Genomic DNA, 20416 nt, shown 5'->3' with positions numbered 1-20416 from the left:
TAGCTTATTTAGCCAGTTATTTTTTCTCCCAAATAAAACTCAAAACATTAAACTGGGTGCCACCAAAAAACAAGCACCTTTTAAGTACTTTTTAAGCATACAAAAAATATTTTTTTAATCACTTTTCAAAAAAAAAAATCATAGTTAGGATCTGTGCAGGAATAAAAATTACTTTTTTTTTATCGTTTTAAGTTCTTAATTTATAAACATAAAATCAATAATATTCAAAAACATTTTCAAAGACTTTACATAATCATAATAAAATAACTAGTTTCTGATAAATATTGCGGAGAAAATTGAGAATATCATGCATTTTTTTGTAATTTAAAACGACAATCGACACAGCAAAGGAAAAAAAATCTTTATAAAAGATAGGAAATTAAGCACTTATCACAAATCCTGAATAAAAAAAAGCACCTTTAAAGAGCTTTTTAGAAACGCAAATAAAAAATGAGCACTTTTTAAAAACGCTACTCACCCTGTTTAAGAATAACAAAGACAGAGAACCAACTTGTTGAATGAAAAGTAAATTAATTTAGTTGTGAAAACATTCTTAAATACAAATTGTTCTAGGAAGAACAAGTCTTTATTCTTTATTTATGCAAGGAATTACACTCTAACTACGCATTTAATAAATTTCAAAATTAATTCATTATTTAAAATAAATGTAGATGAAATGAAATTGTCATAAATGAAATATGTTGATTGCTAATAAAACAACAAATTAGTTTTCACAGTGCAATGAGTGCTTTAAAATATGAAATGAATAATGAAAATTTATAATTTAAAAGTTACATTCTTATCTACTTTTAAGCTTGTAAACAAAACAAATTTTTTTTAAAATTTATTAACTTATTTCTTTGCGGAGCTTCGTCGCATAACGAAAGCAAAATGTTTAAGTTTGTTAATAATGTTAATTATTAGAAGCACTGTAGTGTTTTAATAATTACATGTTTTGCACGAGTTTATATGCAATATTTATATATTTCAATTTACACGTGATGAGTTCAGGAAATCTCTATATACTTAGTATTTATTTTCAATGTATTGCATTACAATGTTAACTGATTGATACACGACCGTAAACAAGTGCAAACCGGTTTCAGTCGCGTGCCACAGTTGCGGACGCGTTTCTGTGACTTTATGTGATGTACTTGTACGTCACATGTATGTGTCACATACATGTGATGTACATGTACTTATTATGTGTTTTACAGTTTTGTAATACGAAGTTATTTACTTGTTTTGTGTGCAGTGTTTAAATAATCAATCGAAAAACTTTAACCACGTGTAAAGAAAATAAAAGGCAGAGATAGCCTGTTTGTAGGGCACTGGGCCCACGTCCAAGAGTTCGTGGGTTCGATCCCCGCCGACCGAAGATTCCTTGTGCTGTAAATGGTGACTGATGCACGTTAAATCTGTGAAGTCGCAAAGTCCTCCATGTTCCCATAACAAATCAATACCTCTGGGGGTTCTGATCCAGGAGTTTCCTTGTCATCTGGATTGGGTACAAAATGACAAGGCTACGGAGTAAAACGTTAGTAGTGGTTAACCCAAAATCGGGTCTGCTGTTCAACGACGGATATAAAATAAAATAAAGTCACTCGTGGAAAAAAAAGGCGATGTAAAAAGGCTAAAGTAAAGGCCCTCGTGAATGCTAAATATTTTCAAACCACGAAATATCACGAAGATTGAAGGTTTCTGAAGTTAGCGAACGACGCATAAAAAAGAAAATTGAGTCAGGGGACGAATTGAGGCCGAAAAGAGAGAAAAGATGCGGCAGAATCTTATAGTGCGTCGAATAACTTAGCCAAAGACTGTATACTAAATATTTTGAATAAATTGTTCTGAGAGAATTTAAACTTTAATATTCTCTTCAGTGGCTCGCTTAAAGCAATCTTCTTGGGAAAATTATTAGAATTATTGGATTGTATACTACGTGGAGACAATTCAAGTTGGTTTTAATAGTCTTTCGTTTGGTTTAATTATGCAATTTGCTCCCCTTAATAACTAGGTTTTTTGTGGCTAGTATTAATTTTCATATAAATTTAATTCTAAAATTAAACTTCGTGACAAAACTGCGTTAGCACAAGAACTAGTTTAATTTGTTTAAACTTTTTATTATTTTAAGTTGAACATGACAAACGAAATTGAACAGAATCTTACTGAATCTCTATTTGCATGTATACTTCTTAAACTACCACTAACACGGAAGAATAATATCAAACTTTGGTTTATTAAGGAATTTTGATTTACCAGGAATTACAAACGACCAAACGAAATGTAGCAATATTATAGCAGCTATAGACACAGACTTAAACGGCAGTTTCAGATATTTTGTTTCATCTTCCAGCTGCTAACAAATAGAATGCTCTTATAGGAAGTCTTATTGCGGAGATTCTGAAAATAAACAAATTCTTCTTTCTGCATTATAATTATCGGACCGTCACAAATGCTGAATGGTACGGTGCGAAAAAAACCGGATCATCCTGAATACTATTTGATGTAATAATCGATTTCCACGATTGTGATTGCGACAATATCTCGCTCTGTTGCTACCCAGTCTCGATCACACACAACGTGATGCTGCACACACTGCTGAAAGCAACCGAGGAGCGATCAAGCACACTACCATGATGTTAAAACATCTCTCATAAGCAGCGCTCTAAATATGGTTATCTTAATACAGCGCTCCCGGCCGCTCATGAAAACAGCAATGAATCATACAGCGATATCCATTGATAGAATTCTATCCAAAATAACATTCTGGTGTAAGAGTAATGTAGCTCTACGATTATTCAATTCCAATTTACAGTGTATAACAGTGTTCATCAACCTTCTTCGGTCCGAGTTTGATGATTTTACCAGGGCCCACTAATGGAGGGAACAACTATAGTTCGTTCACCAGTAGATGGCACCTGGCCCCACTTCCTCTGACGAAGAGTTCGACGCGGGAGTAAGAGGAGAAAAGTGTCCGCGCTTGGAATTGAGACAACCCTTAATGCACGCCAAATGTAAACAGTGAATTCTTTTTCAGTCACTTACTTCGCTTACATCATCTACAATTCTACCTTTCGTTACTCTAATGAAATGTATTACAGCAAAGTGTCTCAAAAAGGACAAACTATAGTCTCAAAAGAGAGAAATATCATGAAATTTATAAAATATTTAATGTTAAAAGATTGCACGTAAAGATTGCTAAATACATACGATTGCCAAATAGCAAGCTTGTTCAGGATTGTTCACTTCCTTCTCCCAAAGATAGAGAAATAGTATCGGACAACTGCCAATAGGCCGGAGACAATTGCCAACTCCTGGTGAACGATCTATTATCCGGATATAATATCTAATTAGAATGTCTAATAAGTTTTAGTTCATAAAAGAGTTAGCTCCCAGCATTACAATCTTATGAAACTTTCTTTTTCCTCCCGAAAAGATAAATTATAAAAACACATTTGTTGCATAATCAGCACTCATATAAAATAAATGAAACAGTCTTATGCACCGTAATGTAACGTATTAAGCCGTTCCGGCTCTAGCGCCTTCTTAAAAGATTGTAAATATTTTCATTATTCGGAATTAGTTTGCGTAAACAAAGCAGTTCTATCAATTACAATAGATTAATAATATGAATATTTAATACATAATATAATAATGTTTTTTTAATCATACGTTTTAATATTTACTTGCAATCGTTTTTATTCGTATTTTACATTGATTAATTTATCTTTTTTTTAAAATAAATTGCGACATCTTGTTTGATACTAAACATTTAAAATGAATTGATTCATTTGGTGGTAAGCAAATATTTGTATCAATTCAATATTTGTATTTATACTTTGCATGTAATCTTTGCATTGGGCAACAAATTGATTTATTTAATAAGTTAGAGTTGAATTATACATGCATGGTTTTATTTTTAGTCCCAGAATGTTGTACGTTTTTTTCATTTTAAAAATTAAACGTAAATTTTTATCATTGCCTATTGAAAATAAAAACATTTTTGTTACATTAAATAAATAAACTGCAAAATATAACCCGATTAAAACCTTTGTTCGCTTCAAAAAATATTCAAGCAAGAAATAACAGTATACATGTTTCAAACGCTCAAAAACAGGTGCCCATTTTCAAAACTTGCCAGATGTGAATCGGAAGAAACAAAAGGGATTTGAATTATAAAACGAAGAGCTGCTTATGAAAAATGGAATGAATAACAGGAAGATACATAAGTAAAAAAAAAAATCATAGAAGCCAAAAGAGAAAGAAAAAAAAATATACCCTGACCATTTTTTAACCCCTGTTTCTCATAAGCGTATAGCTGTCTTTTTACCACCTCATATTAATTTTCTTCACCCTAATTGTCATAACATTTCTGCATTCCATACTTCCGTTTTGCACACACTTAACATTTACAACCTTCTAACTTTACTTAACCTCCGAACTTACCATCTTCCGCTCGTTTGATGTTGACCGTGTATTTAATCGCTTCTATAGTTGATTCATCTTGACTAAACTAACTAGACTCAAACGTCCCTCTTCTTCAAATCCTTACTCGTGGATCATTTCTTATTCTCCCGCTCGTTATAAAATTGCTAATATACTCTTCTGTTTTGGTTTTAAAGTCCTTTTCAGGCCTTTTAACAAAACCAAATATAGGTCTCTTAATGAGCCTATTAGTTTTAAAAGATCACTGTGGCATTTACTACATTCATTGTCAGTGTGACATTGGCTATATCGGATAAACTAGACGCGCTTTAAAATTTAGACTTAAAGAAACATGATTGTCTGTTATCAAAACACAGGGGTCTGTCCAGACATTTTGTAAAAGGTCCGTTTTTCACGAAATTGTGAAAAAATTACTCATATTCTTTCAACCAGGGTCCGCTTTTATGAATTTGTGCAAATAGGGTCCGGTTATTGCAAAGAACTTTTTCAAGGAGTTTTTAAATTGTAAATAGATACAAGATTAGGCTCGGCACTGTAAAATTATAATAAAAAAGTAAAATTTTCAAAAATAAACCGTAATTGCTGCTTCTAAATTAGAGCTACAACATACAAATATTTGGTATTTAGCCTATACTGCAGAATATTCATTTCGGACGAATAATGGAAGAATCCTCTGCCGAAGACAACGTTTACATCCATCTTTCTTGTTTTCTGCCCTGGGAAGGGTTTATCGGATTAGCCAAATAATAATGAAGATAAAAAATTTGTGAAAGGTCTGATTAAAAGAAAAATCATTTTGTGAAGGGTCCGTTTTTAAGTTAAAATATTTTGTGAATGATACGTTTTTATGAACAGATATTTTGCGAAGTACCAACGGACCCAAATTTCTTCTAAACAGACCCCTGAAACATCATTCATTGCTGCAAACTGCTAGAATTATGGGCATAAATTCAATTTCGACGATGTCGAAATTATTTCCATCACTGAAATATTTAATCTAATCTAAGCTCATCTTGCTTAATCTAAGCTCATCTTGATGCCTTGGAATCTTATTTTATTCAAATAAATACTTATTCCCCTCTCAACGATATTAGATCCTCACCACGAGTGGAAATGCATTTTTCCTTGATTTGTCTGTCACTGCGGTTTTTCTTGTTCTGTGGATCTTTTATCTCTCTCAGGTACTGTGGTTTTTTCTAGCTTTGTTTCTCACCTTTATTTTTTCCATTTTTCGTGGACAACTTTTTGTTTTATTTTAAACTTATGTTTCTTTTCATTCACGCTCGGCTTGTCTTGAAAACGGGTGTCTGTTCTGAGCGCTTGAATCATGTCGACTGTTATTTTCTATTAATATGTTTTTTGAAGTAAACGAAATTTTTAATCTTGAAAATCTTTGTTATAATTCAAAGATGGAATGTTTACATTACTTTTAACTAAATAATAATGCATAAAAAAAGTTTGATAAATAATTAGCCGAAAATACATCCTCACTCAACTTATTTTATAACAAATGAGCATCTTCAAATTATATTAGTAAGGGTGCACAACCTTTTTGAGTGAAGGGCCGCAAGCCAAAGTACTTAGACAAACATGTTTAGTAATTGTAAGTAGTGATTACTATATAAACATTGTTCAAGGCACTAAATTCATTTTATCAGTTAACCTTGTATTACGTTGGCATAAAATTAAATATTTTTAAACGTTTAAAATAAAAAACTTCAAAACTGATAACTTAGAAAATAAAATACAATCAGAATCAATTTATCAGGAAAAAAATTCAGATTAATTAAAATAATTAAAAGCAATGGGAAACTTCAGCTTTGTTTTAATCACATTATATAATAATAAAGTCTATTTAATCATTAATTTTAACATAAAAAATTTGTCCAGTGAATTAAATTTAAAAAAAAATAAATATTCTAGTTATTAACATTAATGAAGATTAAATACTTTGATTTAAAAAAAGTTTATAAGGTTAAAAATGATTACAATTAAAATCCTTGCAGCTTAAAATAAGATTCAACATTTATTAAGGAATATACTTAAACTTTGAAAGATTTATTTTTCTCTGAGAAAGGGGCAAAGGGCTGAGAAAGGAAAGAAAGAAAACATTAATTTTGAAGGAACTATTTCCTTAATAAATAAAAAAATTATAAGATACTTGCTTACAATTCTTTATGACCCATACTTTTTAAACATAACACTATTAACAATTAATCCACATGTATTAACAATAAATTAAAATTTACATTACTTTATGATACTTACTTGATTACATGTTTTTACAGTTAAAATTTAATGATATACAAATCATTTCTCAGCATATAATTATAAATGATGTAAAATGGTTAAAAAAACTTTCTTAATGGCATATTCCACAATTTGCAAAATTTTCATATATTGTAATGGTTTGATCTACTTGATCATGTGATAGCTATTTCGGGTTATTAAATGAAAATTTAATGATTTTGTTTAAAGACTGCTCCTTAACCTTGAACATGCCAAATTCATTTATACAGAAGCTGTTGTCAGTATTAAATTTAGGACATGTAGCTTAATTATTTTGGGAATTTGTCCCTTATGGGGCTCTTCCTTTCCAGACTTTTAAATTGCGAGAATACGAATCGAGATATGTGATTTTCAAATTACGAGAAGACTCACAATGTATAATTTTTAAAACGTGTGAAATGAATAGCGATTTGTTGTTTTCAAATCACGTGAATATAAATCGCGGTGTATGATTTTTAAATTGCTCGAAGATTAATAACGTATGAATTTTTAATATGAATCACGATTTGTGATTTGAAATCTCATGAATACGAATCTCGATAGATGATTTTTAAATCTCGTTAATGTTAATACGAAATGCAATTTTTAGAGAGCGTGAATACGAATTACGATGTGTGTTTTTTAAATAGTGACTGCCAAAAAATGAACGTTCGAAAAAATACTTATATCTGCGTTGAGATCGACACAGAGCACATAAGTGATTAATTTAATGCGCGATTCAAAACTCGCATGCCGTGAAAATATAGTAATAAAGATATCAGGACGTTTCGAACCGTGGGGGAAAAGCGTAACTTCCCATCGTAAATATAAAGAGATTTTAATAGTTATAACTACCGAAAAAACTATTTAAATCCCTTTTTTTTTTTAATGAAATCGGCATAACTAGCGTCAAAAAGTAATGTATTGAAATGTGAGCGATTCGCATAAAAAATATTAGGACTTTCAAAACCTTGTTGAAGTGTGTAGCAGTTATAATTGCTAAAATAACGATTCATAAATAATTTGATTTGCGATAAAATCGTTACGAATAAATTACTTCAAAAAATGGTTAGCTCAATAAGCGAATCGTTACTCGCAATTCATAATAATGTCGTGCTAAAAATATCGCGATTTAAAAGACCAAACTGAAATGCGTAGCAATAACTGCCGAAAAAATGATCAAAAGTCATTTCGATTTAAGATGAAGTTTGCTCAAATAAAGCGTTTCATAACTTTCAAGACATATAAAACATATTTCGATTTAATTATAAAAAAAAGGGCGATTTCAGAAACTACGTGAAAATGGGTAGTAATTATCGAAAAGTCATTGAATTTTCGACGAAATCACCACACACGAAGAGCGTCAATAATAATGTCGCATTAAAATATTGGGATTTACAAAACTATGCGTAAATCCATAGCATTAACCATTGAGAAACTGCATTGGTTGAGATTTTGTACATCAAAAACTTGATTGCGCAATTTTATTTTATTTTTAATCCGTCGTAGAACATCTGACCCAGTTTTTTGGGTTTACGACTACTAATCTTGAACTACAAATCTTGAACTCCTAATTTCGAACCAATCCAGAAGACAAGGAAACTCCTGGATCAGTACACCCAGAGGTATGATTTGTTATGGGAACAAGAAGGATTTTGTGACTCGACAGATTTAATGTGCATCAGTAACCATTTACTACACGGGGAGTCTTCGACCGGCTGCGATCAAACCCATGAATTCTTTGACATGGGCTCAGTGCCCTACCAACCAGGCTATCCTAGGCTGATTGCGCAATTTAAAATTTCCGAACTTTTTTGATTTATTTTTTAAAATTGCTATTTTTTAAAATTATGTTTAGGTTGCTGCCACAGGCTATACATACGGCTGTATAGGTCGTATGTTGTGCCCCTCTACTTAAAACAATTAAAAATAAATTTCCTTAAATGATTTGATCAGACATTTGCTCAATATATCCTTCAATGATGTTTATTTTTAAAGATCAAGTGCCATTGCCTGGCATACATTTGCCCGGTATACCATTACAATGCACGTAAAGTAACTACATAGCCCCATTTGGGCAATACTTTCAAAATTAAAAAAACTGAAATATTTATAATTTCAGCGTTCAGTAAATAATATAAATTTATGAAGAATTTTTAAGCAGCAATAAAAAAAAATGCATCGCCAAAAAAGTATTATGTTTCCCCAATTGTGACAATTTGCTTTCGAAATAAATTGAAAAGTATGCATTAAGAGTTTACTTGTGTGACTATTTACAAATGAAGATTTCTTGTAAATGAATGAGACATTTCTTCTTATCCTACCACAAACACCACATTCAATTCTCCTATTTTAGGCCAAGCATAGAAATGATATAAAATGTGATGTTATTTTCATTGAACTATGCTTGCATTACATTCGTTAAGACACAAAAAAAATTTCATGCATGAATTTTTTTTTTAAGAAATAGAAAAGGGCGTATAGGCACCATTCACCAAATCAATGAACCAACCATTTAGCTGAACGCTTGTTTTTTTATGAATTTTTTTATTTTATTTACTGACTTGCAACTTTAATCCATCATAAAAACATAATGATAAATCTCAAAAGGAATAAGTATACATTTTCAAAAACTTTCATTTGTCATTCAACGTTTTAAGTTAAAAGAAAACTTCAATAAGCTTAAAAACTTTTCTCAACGGAAAGTGTTTACTTCAATTGAATTACTATTAATTTTTGGTTCTCTCAAGAACCCTTGCAATAGCAGAAAAATAAAATTAGTGAAGAATGCACGTCGCAATGTTAATAAAAAAATATTCATTGAAATGGTGCGTTTGCGCAATTTTAGTCGAAAATGGGTTAAAATAAAGTAAATCTGAAAGTAGACCACACGAAATGTTAGATAAAAGTAAACACAAAATTAAGAAGTTTAAAAGTGATTAAAAAAATTGAAAAGTGAATTAAGAAGGATTGCACTAGACTTTGGAATGAGCTGGTCCTTAGGACTTAAAACTTTTTTTTACCAAAAATAGGTCCAGAAACACGCTTGGGGGGGCGATCAAAATTTAAGACTTATAAATATAAATTCACTTCTTAGCATAATTCATTAAATCTCGAAAATATTTTAAACATATTGCACATAAATATAAAACTGCTTTATCCGAAAATAGGTACACATAAAGAATAAATTTAATTATTTTTCATTATGTTAATTAAAAGCAGTTTAAAAATATTGAAATTTGCAAGGTATGCAAATTTTTACATATTTTAAAGTATATAATTTGAAATGGTAAAATACAAAATTTAAATGCAATCAGTCGAGTAATTATCGGGAAATAAAATTCAACTAAACATTTTTAAAAATTGGATTTCTCAAAAGCTTTTCGCGGATTTCATTTAATTTTTTTTTCATTTAAAATTATTTTAAAATAATGTAACATGATTTGTACACTTTACAACTTAAAATTTAATTATTTTTAAATAAATTACTAATAAAAATAACTTTATATATATATTCTTCGTTACTACTAGACGTTGCCAATTAGACGTTAGCACTAGTCTTATTCAATCAAAACAATTAAACAAATCAATTAAAGCAAATGAAACAAAATTTTGAAGTTGAATATAATATAAAAACACAACAATCTGATTTTAAATACCTTAATTTTAAAAATCTATTACAGTATGGTATATCCCAAAACTCCCACGGACATTTCCCTCCCTCGACTGAAGTCGTAATCGGTAAAAAACTAAGACCACTAATGGGAAAATAGTGAAGGACTATAAGGAAAATAGTGAATTAAGTTATCCTAAAGTAGAAACGAACTCAGCTCGGGCTTCGCAAAATAGAAACGTTAATTTTTCTCCAGCCCGAAGTTGGGCATCACAGACTACGTGTAGTAATTGCCCGAATTGGATTCGGACAAGGGGTTAAGATAATTCAATTTTTGTCTGGGCAAATATGAATTCCAAAATACCTTTTAAAAGCGAAAGTAGAATAATTTGTATCTTTCTTTTCAGCACTAGTCACTTTATATTTTAGTTAACTAATCACTTATGCTTTCTTGGGCGCTTTCTGAGAACAGCTTTATTTAAATAAAGGACTTCTAACACTGGATTAAATGAATCAAAACTCCGACACAAATCGGCTCAGATACGACCTATAATAACGAGAAATATATGAACTAAGTGCTTTATTATTATTTTTATAACAATAATACTTCCAATATTATTCTGTAATAAAAGAATACGAATTCCACTTTTATATGCATAAAGATTACTAAGTATTAAAATTTCATTTATTAAATCAGAATATATATTAACTATTTTTTCGTTACATAAATTTACTTTTAAATAATTAGTATAATAATGAATTAGCATAGTTATGTGGTGACTAGTGCACGCTAAATCTGTTGGGTGACAAAGTCCTCCATGTTCCGATAACAAATTATGCCTCTGAGGTACTGGATTGGAGATTGATCGTTCTCTGGTTCAGGTCAAGATTACGGCCTGTGGATGAATGATTGAATGGATGAATGTATGAATGGGTTCGCTCTATAAGTGGGTGTGACGTGTGGTTGTGACGTATGGGCGTGGCAGTTGTCGAATTCTTGCCCAAAGATGACGAAACTGGAAAACAAGAGCAATCACACCCCCAGTGCCTTAATGGCTACGACAATAACAAAAATAATATGTATAAAAACGAAATTGAAATGCCTGCTCTATGATAAATAATCATAAATAATGGCTACATGATAAATAATGTTATATGATAAATAATGGCTGCTACATGATTCTAATGCCACTTGTCAATACCAGTAAGCCTGCTTAGTGTAACTAAGCTAATGTAAGGAAGAAAAGCTTCAGTGACGCCATCCCTGGCCAAAACTGTGAATTCAATGACACACACGTCACAGCCCATTTACAGGGCGGACACATTCATACATCCACTTATTCATCCACAGATCGTAATTTTAACCTGAACTAGAAAACAATCAATCTCTAATTTATTATCCCAGAGGTATGATTGTGAACATGGAAGACTTTGTGACCCAACAGAATTAACATGCATCACTCACCATTTACTTCGGCCGGCGGTAATAGAACTCACGACCTCTTGGACATGGACCCAAAGCATTATTTACCAGGCTATCCAGGCCCTACTTAAAATTCCAAATCTTGCATATTTCTATTTCCTATTTGGGACCAAACCTTTTTGTGAGAAAAATTTCGAAAAAGTTCTTATAGATAGTATAGATATTTCTTATGAATAAATCAGTTTACTTATAATGCAAAATGACATAAAATTGTAATTTGTGAGTAAAATGTAATGAATGAATTGCAAGGTAAACATTCTTAGCATCGTTATAAAAAATGCTATTTAAAATGACGTGATACAAAATTTAGGGAAATCAATCGAATAGTTCCTGAGAATTTTTTTAAAACTGCATAAGTCGTATTGTTTGAAAAAGTCTTGTGTTTAAAAATTAAGGGAATCTGTCGAATGCTTACATTACATTCATTAGGATATCTTAATTATATTTTATTTAAGAAATAAAATGGTGCGTATAGACACTATTCACCAAATCAATGAGCAAACCATTTGTTGAACACTTGTTTTCTTACGAATTTTTTTTTTATTTATTTTTTTTTATTATTTTTTTTACTTACTGACTTGTAACTTTAATCCATCATAAAATCATAATAATAAATCTCAAAAGTAATAATTAGACATTTTCAAAAAATTTCATTTGTCAATAACCATTTTATGTTTAAAAAAACTTTAATGGTTTAAAAATTTCCCAACAGAAAGTGTTCACTCCAATTGAATTACAATTAATTTTTGGGGTTCTTAAGAACCCTTGATAATAGCAAAAAAATAAAATTAGTGAGAAATATACGTCGTAGTGATAATAAAAAATATTTATTAAAACGGTGCGTTTGCACAACTTTGGCAGAAAATGGGTAAAAATCAATTGAATATAATTGTAGACCAAACGAAATTTTAAGGAAAAGTAAAAACAAAATTAAGAGGATTAAAAGTGATAAAAAAAATTTAAAAGCGAATTAAGGCAAATAAGGATTGCGCTAGAATTTGGAATGAACGGGTCCTTAGTATTTAAAACTTTAGAGGTATTTTTCAAAGCAAATTTGGATTTTTGACGTCCAAAATATGGGGGTAGTAGTACACTGCTCCTAATAATTTCACAGGGGAACAATAAAAATGTAAGACTCATTAATACAGATTCACTTCTTAGCATAATTCGATAAATCACGATAATTTTGTTAAGCATATTGCGCATTTTTGCACATAAATATAAAACGAATTTATCCGTAAATTAACGGATAAATTCCTTTAAAACTCAAAATTTATTAATTATTTTAAAATAAATTAATAAAAAAAATGACTTACGCATATATATATTTATAAAAACTTAAAATAGATTTCTCTTATTAATTTTAAGACAGAGTCACACAAAGAGACATATGTATTTAAGAATCCAATTAAAAGATTATTTTCTGAAGTTAATAGGTAATATTTTTTAAGAAATATACTCATTAAGAAAACTCCCGAAATTCCACATAGTCTAAATGTTTTTGAACAAATCATTATTTCTAAATTTTCCTGCTTGAAGGAATTTCGATTAAATTTCAGAATCCCTAGTTAAATAGTGGGAGCAATAAAAAATACATTTTTTTTATACTTAAATACATAGCTTTTTTATTACTAGATAAATCTGAGCCAAATCCCACCATTCCTACTATGGTAAACCATTAATGTAAAATGCAGAAACATCCAAAGTAAACTGTTACATCTCCGAAATTCCTCTTAGTCTAAACGTTTTGGAACAAAACAAGAGTAGAAAAATTTATGTCTTTCTTTTCAGCGCTAGTCAATTTACTTTTAACTTAACTAATCATTTATCATTTGTTGGGCGCTTTCTGAGAAATCTCCATCTAAATAAAGTTTTTTAAGCTTCTAGCACTGCATTAAATGTATCAAAATTGTGACAGAAATCAGCTCAGATGTGACTCATAATAACGTGAAAAATATGAACAAAGTGGTTTATTATTATAATTTTTTTATAATCATAATATTTCCAATATTATTCTATAAAAAAAAAGATTCTACTTTTTGTATGCATAAACATTACTAAGTATTAAAAATTTATTTATTAATTCAGAATATATATTCAATTTTTTTTTACTTTTAAGTGATTAGTATAACAACGAATTTGTATAGTTATGTGATGACCATTGCACGTTAAATATGTCGTCCTTCAGTTCCTTTAACAAATTATGCTTCAAGGGTACTGGATTGGAACGTTCTATGGTCAAAATTACTGTATGTGGATGAATGAATGGATGTATGAATAGGTCCGCTCTGTAAACGGGTGTGGCAGAAGTCGAATTCATGGCCACAGATAATGAAACTGGAAAACAAGAACAGTCGCTCCCCCTTTGCTTTAATGGCTACGACAACAACAATATAGTTACGCAAAGTCTTCCACGAAGGCAAATTTCCCCCAATTCTCGATCCAGGAGTTCCCTTGTCTTCTGGATTGGGCTCAAAATTACAAGGCTAAGGAGTTGAACATTACTAGTCGGAAACTCATAAAATTGGGTGGGTTGTTCAACGACGGTTTATACATTAAAATGAAATGTAGGAACGAAATGAAATCGCTGCTATATGATAAATATTTATGAGGTCAGGTGGGTTTCCTTTATTAGTTTTAAAGTATCTCTTGAAGTTAGTTTATTTTTAGTCACTTGAATTTAATTCAAAGTTGATTTTTAAATCCCATTAAATTAGCATTGTTTTAGACGTTTTAGATTAACTTCAATCCTATGCCTTATTAAAATAAATCATGTTTTTGCTCGAAGTTGGTGTTTCTGCATTTAAGGTGCAAATACAGTTATTTAATTCATGTTATATATCATATAATAAATAAACTATTTTCTGTTAAATATTTCCAATATTAATTGGAATTATCATTCAATAATTAAGTCTAAAATAAAGATTCCGTTATTCCTTATTAAATTGCCAATATCAATTAAGAAAATGTCAGACATACGCGTGTTAAAATCAATTTAGGTTTAATGTTGCTTAAATACAAAATTGGTTTCTTTTTATGTAAAAAACTGTGAATATTAAATGCTGCAGGGGATAGGTGGTTCAGGGGATAGAGCGTTCACCCTCAAATGAAGTGGCTGGTTGAATTCCGCACCCGGCTTGCACCGACAGCAGTGCTGACGTGAAAATATCCTTAGTGATGGATGGATAATGGGTTCAAGGGCTTCCGTGGTTTTCCGCTCCATGTAACGCAAATGCGGGTTAGTTTCATCAAGAAGTCTTTCACGAAGGCAAATTTCTCCCAATACTTGATCCAGGAGTTCCCTTGTCTTCTGGATTGGGTTCAATATTACAAGGCTACGGAGTTGAATTTTAGTAGTCGTAAACCCAAAATTGGGTCCACTTTACAATGACGGTTATAAAAATAAATTACAAATTTTGTAGAATATGTATAAAAAATAACCATAAGGAAGTATTGCTTGTGGGTTTTTTTAAAAGCTTTTTTTAAAATTTGTGTTAAATTATTATTTGTTTCGATACTTTTACTTCATTCAATTTATTTTGGTATTAAACTGAATTGGTAAAACATTTTTGAAACGAGTGTGATACACTAATACCCAATTTTACGGTGCATTTCGAATATTGATTGGTAAAGGAAATATTTTCTATTAAATGTCAATTCTTCTATCAAATGTCAATTTATTTTAAGTTATTGGAATTGATTTACACTAAACGTATAGTTGCTTAAATTCCATTTAAATAATATCAGTAACAATCATGTAAGTAACAATCATGTAAGTATAAAAAATTATTCAACAGGAAAAAATCTTTCCATAATTTTAGAAATTTTACAAAAGAAATTTCAATAATTATATTCTTTGTGAATAATTCAGCAAATTTTAAAACAAAATTTGCAATTTTAACAATGTTCAAATTTTAAAAAAGGAAAATTTAAAAATCGTTCTTTATTTTAATTCTACAAGACGTAGTACTTTTTTTACGTCGCACTTTAAATTCTTTAAACTATCTATGATATAAACACAGATAAAAAATTGCTATTGCATTTTTATATTTATCTTAAAAAAAACTTTTGCGTGAATTTTATTTTGCAAAATGCATTTTGCTAACATATTTTAGCTAATAATAGTAAAATATTTGAAACTACAACATTCGTGTTTAGTTTATTACCCTGAATAAACTCAATATTATACACAAGAAAATTCATTATAAATGTATAAGTATTTATTTTTTGTAGTTTTTCAGGCAGAAGGGATCAAAAATAAAAAAAAATAAAAGCAAAAATAAAGTTTTAAGTATTATTTGCATCGCCAGTAAAAAAACATAAAATTCTGTTGTTGTTGTTTCTAATGCTACTGGCTAATACCAACAGGCCTACTTGGTGAAACTAAGCGAATTTTAGGCAGAGGTGCGTTTCTTGTGCTTCAGGGACGCCATTTATGGCCAAACATACGCACACACACACATCACACCCCAATTACAGAGTGGACGCATTTATTCATCCACAGGTCGTAATTTTGACCTGAACCAGAGAACGATCAATCTCCAATTCAGCACTTCCAGAGGTATGATTTGTTTTGGGAACATAGAAGACTTTGTGACCCGACAGATTTACCGTGCATTAGTCACCATTTACTACACGGGGAGTCTTCTGCTTGCGGTGCTCGAACTCATGAACACTTGGACATTTGCCCAACGCCCTAACAACCAGGATATCCTGGCCCTACTTAAATTTCTAAATGTTAAATATTTTCCTTTCCTACTTACCATTTAGGATCAAACTTTTACGTGAAAGAATTTCAAAAAAGTTCTTATGTATGTATACGTATTAACCAGTTAACTTATAGCGCAAAATGAGAAAACAAAATTGTAATTTTTGAATAAAAAATATTAATTCTCAAACCAAATTTTCTTCTGTGTTTGCAATCTATCACAAATGTAACACAGATTTGTCAAACACAGGAATAGATAGAATTAAATAGGATTAGATAGATAAAATTAAATGGGCATAAAATAATGAAATATATTTATTGCTGAAAAAGTATATTTAATGCTAATTAAACATCAAATTGTTTTATACACTGCATTGAGTACTTTATCAAAATTATGATGTGAATAATGAAAATTTATAATTTAAAAGTTACATTTTCTGCCCTTAAGCTCAGAAGAAAATATTGTGTCTTAATTTATTTACTTATTCCTTTGATGTACTCGCCACTCTCACCAGTTTTAACCAGTTTCTCATCAATATTTTTACTTCCGCAAGGTTGGCGAGAAAAAGTTTTATTTTATAACCGTCGTTGAACAGCCGACCCAATTTTGGGTTTACGACAACTAATGTTCAACTCCGTAGCCCTGTAATTTCGAACCTAATCCAGTAGAGCTCCTGGATCAAGTAGTGGGAGAAATTTGTACTTTTCGACGGAGCTAATCCGCATTTACGCCACACGGAGAGGAAGACCGCGAGAACCTTCTATTGTTGGCCTGACGACAAGAGGACTCTAACTCATGATCCATCAGCCCCGTGGTCGGTGCAAGCCGGATGCAGAGTTCGTATTACCCAGCCCTGGCTGTAATTCGAACGCGGTTCACCTCATTGGAAGGCGAACACTATCCTCTGAACCATCGCGGCGCATGAGTAAAGGTTTTGAAGAAAAGGTAACTGTGATAAACATCCTGAGTCTAAGGCTGGTTACAGAAAAGACGGTAACTGAGGCTTTCTTTAAAACCTGTATTGCTCGCTTTGGTAGGTAGGTACTTTATTTACCTCTCACTAGAGCTTCACAATGAGCTATTGGCGACTGTCTGGAAAACTTCTCTGAGGGTGATCCGAAGACATTCCATCACAAATTTGATGGCTCTCCTGCTTTGGCAGCCCGACGACCTGCTCTCGAACTAGAGCACTTAAGGGTAGAACAGTTTAACGAGGACCGATACCGCACACCCTCGGTCCCTACGCAGGCAGGTCAAATGGGTCACCCACCAGCTTACTGAACGCAGCGGGTGATGCTTGAGTTCGGTGTTCTACTGGGAAACGTATCTTTACGATCTGCGGGACTGCCCGGTTTAGGTCACCTTCAGTGATAACGATCGAGTCACCAGTTCGAGAGTAGACTCTTCAAAACTCTAGCACATCTCGTGGGCATCAAAAGAGTTGATCCTTACCATACCATCCTCAAAGTAATGGAATGATAAAACAATGGCACCGACAGCTGCTCTCAAGGCTTACAATAAAGACTGAGGGGAGAGTAGAAATCGACAACTATATTTATCAAAAGGTATCTCAAGATTGGATCGAGTTAGCAGGTCTTATATACTAATGAATTGATGTTTGATAATCGTAATGATAGTTACGCCATTCTACTCCGCCTCCAGACTTTTATCAGGGATACAATTCGATGAATGGATACTGCTAGGACTGGATTTTGAGCATTTGTGGTGAGAGTTGTATTAAGTTCATGGTAGTGTATGTGGTCTCTCCTGTGTTCCTATTAACAGTCTAGAGCAGAGGTTTCCAACTTACATGAAACGGGGGGCCACAATTAAAAGCAAAAATCATTTGGCGGGCCGCAACTTTGTCAAAATTTTATACAGGACTCTTTTATGTTTGATGGAATATTAAATATTACTGTCAGATTTTTACCAAGTTGTACAAAACAAAAGTATTGAATTACAAATTAAAATGAGAAGTAGATTTTTAAAAATATTTAATTGTTATTAATAATATTTTTAAAAATATTAAATAAATAATAAAAATTCGGGTTACAATAACTTTAATGTGCACCTATGTATTAAACAATTTATGTGCAACAGATATCTAATTGTTGAGATATAAAACTTTAAAAAGGTTAGTATTAAAACTTACATAGCAGCACACAAAATATTTAATGAAAAAATTGAGGTTTGTCTGCTGCAACCACCAGAGAATAGATATTTACATTTAAAATTTACAAATGTGTGTGTAAATATTTTGGTCCTAAATGAGTGCTTTCAAAAAGTTAAATCGGAGAATTTCTTCAAGAAAATTTCTGATACACGCATGCTAAATTATATTCACAAAGTACAAAAAATAAATAAATAAATAAATAAAAAAGAGCAACATACACAATTATTGAATAAATATTTATATTGTATTTGAATAAATATTTTCTTGGATGCAAAACCTGAGAAATAACCGTTGGTATGTTAAATTTCACAAAAACGAAGAAATAAGTTTTTTATTAACAAGAATAGTATTTTAAACCCACATAGATTTCTTACGAAAACTGTCCGTAAAAAATGACAACTAATATATTTTAGTTCGAGGGTCCACAAAAAAAGGCCCCGCACGCCGTATGCTGCCCCCGGGCTGCCAGTTGGAAACCCCTGGTCTAGAGTGTGCAGGATCACGTTGTGTGTAAAAGAAACTGAGAAGCAACAGCGCAAGGAGGACGATGACTCAGTCACAAATAAAAAGTCAACTTTTTAATGTGTACCATACATCGAAATAAGCTTGTTCATAGCACGTCAGCAGGTCATAAATATGAGAAAAGCAGAAATCGACAATGTCAACCTTCATCTATCGAAAGTACCTCAAGATTCAATCGAGTTAATATGTCTTACAGTGAATTGATGCTTAATAAACGTAGTTATAGTTATGCCACAAGACCATTGGTCAGCCTTCTTACCGGCTATTCTCTTGGGCTTTCGAGCTGTATCTGTGGAAGATCTACTTCCTTTTCAAATCAGACGATATGTTCGTTCAAAGAAAGTACGTTTTTGTGTCTGATCTCGTAACTTAAACTGAATGAATTATTCTTTGAACAAATTAATTAGCATGTTTGAAATGACCCCCTCGAATCATTCATATTGAGACCAAGAGAGTGAAGATCCAATCATTAGATCAAAAATTATTCAGAGTGGTCCATTTTTTTTTGTACACTGTAAATCAGAATTCATGTTAATAGTTGCAGTAGTTATCCATTTGTGTTGTAGTTTAAAAAAAATTATTGAAAAATTTTAATTTTCGGTCAAAACACGTAAAGGTATCAAAATAAATAAAACATGAAAATCATATTCTTACCTATATTTTGTTGCACTACGTTATTCATCTCAATCGACATCATAACTCTTTCATGTAACAAAAATAGGTGCTATAGTAGAACCATACTTCAAAAAAAGCAGTCTATATCGTACACTAAAAAATGCATGGTATGTCACAATTTCATTTATAATTTAAAAGTTGCATTCTTATCTGTTTTTAAAATCTTAAACAAAAAAATATTTAGTTTCTTAATTTATTCCTTTGCAGTGCTCACCACTCTCACCAGTATTTTTACTCCCGCCAGCTTGGCGAGTAAAGGTTTTTTTTAAATTAATTTTATTTTATAACTATCGTTGAACAGCCGATCCAATTTTATGGGTTTACGATAACTAATGTTCAACTCCGTAGCCTTGTCATTTTGAACCAAATCCAGAAGACAAGGAAACTCCTGGATCACGTATAGGAAGAAATTTGCTTTCGCGGAGGACTTTCTGATGGAACTAACACGCATTTGCGTTACACGGAGAAGAAAACCACGAGAATCTCCCACGGTTAGTCTGACGGCAAGGGGACTCTAACCCAATCTG

The 20416-nt window shown here is 31.3% G+C and overlaps 1 protein-coding gene across 7 annotated transcripts in view; it reads right to left on the bottom strand.

Moving 5' to 3' along the window:
- The window catches only part of LOC147816916 (coatomer subunit gamma-2-like), a 104825-nt gene that overhangs the window by 63660 nt on the left and 20749 nt on the right, over positions 1 to 20416 (bottom strand). Inside the window, exon 1 of one of the 7 annotated variants that reach the window (XM_087152593.1) lies at positions 19869 to 19984. The exons of 5 other annotated variants lie outside the window; for them this stretch is intronic. The gene's annotated coding sequence lies outside the window, so the exon portion shown is untranslated. Of the gene's footprint in view, positions 1 to 19868; positions 19985 to 20416 lie in introns of those variants that run through there. One more of the 7 variants, XM_087152595.1, reaches the window with a different exon arrangement.

Source organism: Parasteatoda tepidariorum, chromosome 1 (assembly GCF_982258835.1).
Source record: "Parasteatoda tepidariorum strain Cologne lab strain chromosome 1, Ptep-v5.0, whole genome shotgun sequence".
NCBI lineage: Eukaryota > Metazoa > Arthropoda > Arachnida > Araneae > Theridiidae > Parasteatoda > Parasteatoda tepidariorum.
Note: the sequence above shows the minus strand (reverse complement) of the source record. Positions and strands in the feature narration are given on the sequence as shown.